Source organism: Arachis hypogaea, chromosome 14 (genome assembly GCF_003086295.3).
Source record: "Arachis hypogaea cultivar Tifrunner chromosome 14, arahy.Tifrunner.gnm2.J5K5, whole genome shotgun sequence".
Classification (NCBI taxonomy): domain Eukaryota; kingdom Viridiplantae; phylum Streptophyta; class Magnoliopsida; order Fabales; family Fabaceae; genus Arachis; species Arachis hypogaea.
The window spans coordinates 15,280,420-15,287,885 of NC_092049.1; the positions used below are offsets into that span (position 1 = coordinate 15,280,420).

General features: G+C 37.9%; 1 non-coding gene across 1 annotated transcript; it reads left to right on the forward strand.

Moving 5' to 3' along the window:
- The first annotated feature begins 3,839 nt into the window (after positions 1–3,839).
- LOC112745383 (small nucleolar RNA R71) lies at positions 3,840–3,947 on the forward strand. Its single transcript, XR_003173315.1, has one exon. It is a non-coding gene; the product is annotated as a small nucleolar RNA R71 (small nucleolar RNA).
- Positions 3,948–7,466: the final 3,519 nt, after the last annotated feature.

Here is a 7,466-nt window from a genome sequence, read left to right on the forward strand (position 1 = left end):
CGTATAAATTATCCGCTCATCACAACACCAAACTTAAATTGTTGCTTGTCCCCAAGCAACTGAAAATCAAATAGGATAAAAAGAAGAGAATATACTATAAATTCCAAACTATCAATGAAACATAGCTTCAATCATATGAGCGGGACTTATAGCTTTTTGCCTCTTGAATAGTTTTGGCATCTCACTTTATCCATTGAGGTTCAGAATGATTGGCATCTATAGGTACTTCAGATTTCGAATAGTGTTATTGACTCTCCTAGTTCAGTATGATGATTCTTGAACACAGCTTCTTTATGAGTCTTGGTCGTGGCCCTAAGCACTTTGTTTTCCAGTATTACCACCGGATACATAAATGCCACAGACACATAATTGGGTGAACCTTTTCAGATTGTGACTCAGCTTTGCTAAAGTCTCCAATTAGAGGTGTCCAGGGTTCTTAAGCACACTCTTCTTTTGCTTTGGACCTTGACTTTAACCGCTTAGTCTCAAGTTTTCACTTGACACCTACACGCCACAAGCACATGGTTAGGGACAGCTTGGTTTAGCCGCTTAGACCAGGATTTTATTCCTTTAGGCCCTCCTATCCACTGATGCTCAAAGCCTTGGGATCCTTTTTATTTGCCCTTGCCTTTTGGTTTTAAGGGTTATTGGCTTTTTCTGCTTGCTTTTTCTTTTTCTTTCTATTTTTTTTTTCTATTTTTTTCGCCCCCCTTTTTTTTTCTGCAAGCTTTGTTCTTTGCTGCTTTTTCTTGCTTCAAGAATCATTTTTATGATTTTTCAGATTATCAAATAACATGTCTCCTAGTCATCATTCTTTCAAGAGCCAACATATTTAACATTCTTAAACAACAACTTCAAAAGACATATGCATTGTTCAAGCATACATTCAGAAAACAAGAAGCATTGTCACCACATCAATATAATTAAGCTAAGTTCAAGGATAAATTCGAAACTCATGTACTTCTTGTTCTTTTGAATTAAAACATTTTTCATTTAAGAGAGGTGATGGATTCATAGGACATTTATAACTTTAGGACAAAGTCACTACTACTAATGATCATGTAATGAAGACACAAACATAGATAAGCACATAACATAGAAAACGAAAAACAGAGAAAGTAAGAACAAGGAATGAATCCACCTTAGTGATGTCCTTGAGCTCTTCTATGTCTCTTCCTTGTCTTTGCTGCTCCTCCTTCATTGCTTTTAGATCTTCTCTGATTTCATGAAGGATGATGGAGTGCTCTTGATGTTCCACCCTTAGTTGCTTCCAATAATTGTGTGGAAGAAAATGTATCCCCTGAGGTATCTCAGGGATCTCTTGATTTGCAGTCAAATGTTCTACCACTGAGCTATAGACCCTTGATGGAAGCTTTTGTCTTTCCTTTCCTCTTTCTAGAGGCCTCTCTGGCCTTAGGTGCCATCAATGGTTATGGAGAAAAACAAAAAAGCTATGCTTTTTACCACACCAAACTTAGAATGTTGCTCGCCCTCGAGCAAAAGAAGAAAGAATAGAAGAAGAAGAAGAAGATATGGAGGAGATGGATGGATGTGTGTATTCGGCCATATGGGTGGGATTGGGTGGGAGAGAGATGTTGAATTTTGAAGGTAGTGGTTGTATGGATGTGAGTGGTAAATGGAAAACAGAAGGGATGATCATGAATGGGAAGAGAGATGATGAGGTAGGTGGGGATCCTGTGGGGTCCACAGATCCTGGGATGATCCTGTGGGGTCCACAGATCCTGAGGTGTCAAGGCATTTACATCCCTGCACCAAATTAGGCATGTAAAATGCCTTTGCACGCAACTCTGGGCGTTCAACGCCCATTTGCTGCCATTTCTGGCGTTGAACGCCAGAACCATGCTTGTTCTGGGCGTTCAGTGCCAGGATGTTGCCCATTTTGGGCGTTCAGCGCCAGAACCATGCTCTGTTTTGGCGTTTGAACGCCAGGCAGATGCTCCTCCAGGGTGTGATTTTTCTTCTGCTGTTTTTGATTCCGTTTTCAATTTTTATATTTATTTTGTAACTCCACATGATCATGAACCTAAGAAAACATGAAAAACAATAAAAATAAGAATTAGATAAACATTGGGTTGCCTCCCAACAAGCGCTTCTTTAATGTCAATAGCTTGACAGTGGGCTCTCATGGAGCCTCACAGATGTGCAGAGCTTTGTTGAGACTCTCCAACACCAAACTTAGAGTTTGGATATGGGAGTTCAACACCAAACTTAGAGTTTGGTTGTGGCCTCCCAACACCAAACTTAGAGTTTGACTGTGGGGGCTCTGGTTGACTCTGCTTGGAGAGAAGCTTTTTCTGCTTCCTCTCCATGGTTGCAGAGGGAGATCCTTGAGTTTTAAACACAAGGGAGTTCTCATTCCATTGAAGGACTATTTCACCTCTATCAACATCAATCACAGCTCTTGCTGTGGCCAGGAAAGGTCTTCCTAGGATGATGGATTCATCCTCTTCCTTTCCAGTATCCAGGACTATGAAATCAGTAGGTATGTAAAGGCCTTCAACCTTTACTAACACGTCCTCTACTTGTCCATAAGCCTGTTTTCTTGAAGTGTCTGCCATCTCTAATGAGATGTTAGCAGCTTGCACCCCATAGATTCCCAGTTTCTCTATTACAGAGAGGGACATGAGGTTTATTCCTGAACCAAGGTCACACAGAGCCTTAAAGATCATGGTGCCTATGGTGCAGGGTATTATGAACTTTCCAGGATCCTGTCTCTTCTGAGGCAATGCCAGTTGATCCAGATCACTTAGTTCATTGATGAACAAGGGAGGTTCAACTTCCCAAGTATCAATGCCAAATAATTTGGCATTCAGCTTCATGATTGCACCAAGAAACTTGGCAGTTTGCTCTTCAGTAACATCCTCATTCTCTTCAGAAGAGGAATACTCATCAGAGCTCATGAAGGGCATAAGGAGGTTCAATGGAATCTCTATGGTCTCTAGATGAGCCTCAGAGTCCTTTGGTTCCTCAGAGGGAAGCTTCTTATTGATCACTGGACGTCCCAAGAGGTCTTCCTCCTTGGGATTCACGTCCTCTCCTTCTCTTACAGGTTCGGGCATGGTGCTTATGTCAATGGCCTTGCACTTTCCTTTTGGGTTCTCTTCTGTATTGCTTGGGAGAGTACTAGGAGGGATTTCAGTGATCCTTTTACTCAGCTGGCCCACTTGTGCTTCCAGATTTCTAATGAAAGACCTTGTTTCATTCATGAAATTTACAGTGGCCTTAGATAGATCAGAGACTAGATTTGCTAAATTAGAAGCATTTTGTTCAGAGTTCTCTGTCTGTTGCTGAGTTGATGATGGAAAAGGCTTGCTATTGCTAAACCTGTTTCTTCCACCATTATTAAAGCCTTGTTGGGGCTTTTGATCCTTCCATGAGAAATTTGGATGATTTCTCCATGTTGAGTTATAGGTGTTTCCATAAGGTTCACCTAAGTAATTTACCTCTGCTATTGCAGGGTTCTCAGGATCATAAGCTTCTTCTTCAGAAGATGCCTCTTGAGTACTGTTGGATGCAGCTTGCATTCGATGCAGACTCTGAGAGATCATATTGACTTGCTGAGTCAATATTTTATTCTGAGCCAATATGGCATTCAGAGTATCAACTTCAAGAACTCCCTTCTTCATAGGTGTCCCATTATTCACAGGATTCCTTTCAAAAGTGTACATGAACTGGTTATTAGCAACCATGTCAATGAGTTCTTGAGCTTCTGCAGGCGTTTTCTTTAGGTGAATGGATCCACCTGCAGAAGTGTCCAGTGACATCTTTGATAGCTCAGATAAACCATCATAGAATATATCCAGGATGGTCCATTCTGAAAGCATGTCAGAAGGACACTTTTTGGTCAACTGTTTGTATCTTTCCCAAGCTTCATAGAGGGATTCACCTTCTTTCTGTCTGAAGGTTTGAACATCAGCTCTAAGCTTGCTCAGCTTTTGAGGAGGAAAGTACTTGGCTAAGAAAGCCGTGACTAGCTTATCCCAAGAGTTCAGGCTGTCTTTGGGTTGAGAATCCAACCATAATCTAGCTCTGTCTCTTACAGCAAAAGGGAAAAGCATGAGCCTGTAGACTTCAGGATCTACTCCATTAGTCTTAACAGTATCACATATCTGCAAGAATTTAGTTAAGAACTGAAAAGGATCTTCAGATGGAAGTCCATGAAACTTGCAGTTCTGCTGCATCAGAGAAACTAATTGAGGTTTCAGCTCAAAATTGTTTGCTCCAATGGCAGGAATGGAGATGCTTCTTCCATGTAAATTGGAATTAAGTGCAGTAAAGTCACCAAGCATCTTCCTTACATTATTATTATTTTCGGCTGCCATCTCCTTTTCCTGTTCGAAAATTTTTGAAAGGTTATCTCTGGATTGTTGTATTTTAGCTTCTCTTAATTTTCTCTTCAGAGTCCTTTCAGGTTCTGGATCTGCTTCCACAAGAATGTTCTTATCCTTGCTCCTGCTCATATGACGAAGAAGAAGGCACAGAATAATAATAATAATAATGGAGATCCTTTATACCACAGTATAGGGATTCCTGTGTGAGTGGAAGAAGAGGGGGAGACAAAGAATGTAATATAATGGAAGAAACACAACTGTGAGGATGGAAGAGAGGTGAGATGAGATGTTAGGATATGAATGAATAAATAGAATAAGATGGGGGAGGGATAATTTTCGAAAATTATTTTGAAAAAGAGTTAGTGATTTTCGAAAATGGTTTTTGAAAAATGTTAGTAATTTTCGAAAATTTTTGAAATCAAAAATAAAAAATAAAAATAATTAGTTAATTAAAAAGAAATTTTTGAAAAAGAGGGAAGATATTTTCGAAAATGAGAGAGAGAGAGTTAGTTAGGTGGTTTTGAAAAAGTTAAGAAACAAACAAAAAGTTAGTTAGTTAGTTGAAACAAATTTTGAAAAGATAAGAAGTTAGGAAGTTAGAAAAGATATTTGAAAATATATTTTTGAAAAAGATAAGATAAGAAGATATTTTTGAAAAGATATGATTGAAATTAGTTTTGAAAAAGATTTGATTTTTAAAATCTCAATTAATGGTTTGATTCATAAGAAATCACAAGATATGATTCTAGAACTTAAAGTTTGAATCTTTCTTAACAAGCAAGTAACAAACTTCAAATTTTTGAATCAACACATTAATTGATTATGTTATTTTTGAAAATTTGATACAAAAATAAGAAAAAGATTTTTGAAAAATATTTTTGGAATTTTCGAAAATAACTAAGAATTTTGAAAAAGATTTGATTTTTGAAAAAGATTTTGAAAAAGATAAGATTTTCAAATTGAAAATTTGATTTGACTCATGAGAAACAATTTGATTTTAAAAATTTTTGAAAAAGTCAATCCAAATTTTCGAATTTGATGAGAGAAAAAGAGAAAGATATTTTTTTGATTTTTGCATTTTTAATGAAGAGAGAGAAAAACAAGAAAAATGATGCAATGCATGAGAATTTTAGATCAAAACATGTGATGCATGCAAGAATGCTATGAATGTCAAGATGAACACCAAGAACACTTTGAATGTCAAGATGAACATCAGACACAATTTTGAAAAAAATTTTTATGCAAAGAAAACATGCAAGACACCAAACTTAGAATTCTTTAATGCTTACGCACTAAGAATTCAAGAATGCATATGAAAAACACCAAAAGACACAAAACAAAAAATCATCAAGATCAAACAAGAAGACTTACCAAGAACAAGTTGAAGATCATGAAGAACACGATGCATGATATTTTCGAAAAAATGTAAGATGCATATGCAATTGACACCAAACTTATAACATGACTCAAGACTCAAACAAGAAACACAAAATATTTTTTTGCTTTTTATGATTTTCTAATTTTTTTTTTTTTTTTGCATTTTTTTCGAAAATTAATTGAAAAAGGAAAATAAGGATTCCAAAATTTTTAACATGAATTCCAGGAATCTTGCATTCTTAGTCTAAAGCTTCAGTCCAGGAATTAGACATGGCTCACTAGCCAACCAAGCTTTCAAAGAAAGCTCCAGTCCAAAACACTAGACATGGCCAATGGCCAGCCAAGCTTCAGCATTTAACACGAGAGTATATTGCTCTTGATAACAAATTGCAAGCCTCAGTGCAAATAAATTTAGACATGGCCTTACAGCCAGCCAGGCTTTACATGCTTCATGAAACACTAGAATTCATTCTTAAAAATTTTGAATAAAAAATTTTTATTTTGAAAGCATTTTTATTATTTTCGAAAACAGATGAGAAAATTTTAGAAATATTTTTGAAAATTTTTTGAAAAGAAAATAAAAAGAAAATTACCTAATCTGAGCAACAAGATGAACCGTCAGTTGTCCAAACTCAAACAATCCCCGGCAACGGCGCCAAAAACTTGGTGCACGAAATTGTGATGTCCAAGCTCGAATAATCCCTGGCAACGTGAGCAACTTGGTACGCGTAATCGTGATTACACATTCATAATTTGTCACAACTTCGATACAACTAACCAGCAAGTGCACTGGGTCGTCCAAGTAATACCTTACGTGAGTAAGGGTCGAATCCCACGGAGATTGTTGGTATGAAGCAAGCTATGGTCACCTTGCAAATCTCAGTCAGGCGGATATAAAGCGATAATGGTGTTTTCGAATATTATATAATAAAATAGGGATAGAGATACTTATGTAAATCATTGGTAGGAATTTCAGATAAGCGAATGGAGATGCTTTTCGTTCCTCTGAACCTCTGCTTTCCTGCTATCTTCATCCAATCAGTCTTACTCCTTTCCATGGCTGGCTTTATGTGATACATCACCACTGTCAATGGCTACTTTCGGTCATCTCTCGGGAAAATGATCCAATGCCCTGTCACGGCACGGCTAATCGTCTGGAGGCATCACCCTTGCCAATGGCTTCATCTTATCCTTTCAGTGAATAATATGCTCACGCACCCTGTCACGGCACGGCTATTCATCTGTCGGTTCTCGATCATGCTGGAATAGGATTTACTATCCTTTTGCGTCTGTCACTAACGCCCTGCAATCGCGAGTTAGGAGCTCGTCACAGTCATTCAATCATTGAATCCTACTCGGAATACCACAGACAAGGTTTAGACCTTCCGGATTCTCTTGAATGCCGCCATCATTCTAGCTTACGCCACGAAGATTCTGGTTGGGAGATCTAAGAGATATTCATTCTAGCTTATTTCATGTAGAACGGAAGTGTTTGTCAGGCACGCGTTCATAAGGGAGAAGGATGATGAGTGTCACACATAATCATCACCTTCATCACGTTCTTGGGTGCAAATGGATATCTTAGAAGCGAAATAAGAAGAATTGAATAGAAAACAGTAGTACTTTGCATTAATCTTTGAGGAACAGCAGAGCTCCACACCTTAATCTATGGAGTGTAGAAACTCTACCGTATGAAAATACATAAGTGAAGGTCCAGGCATGGCCGAGATGGCCAGC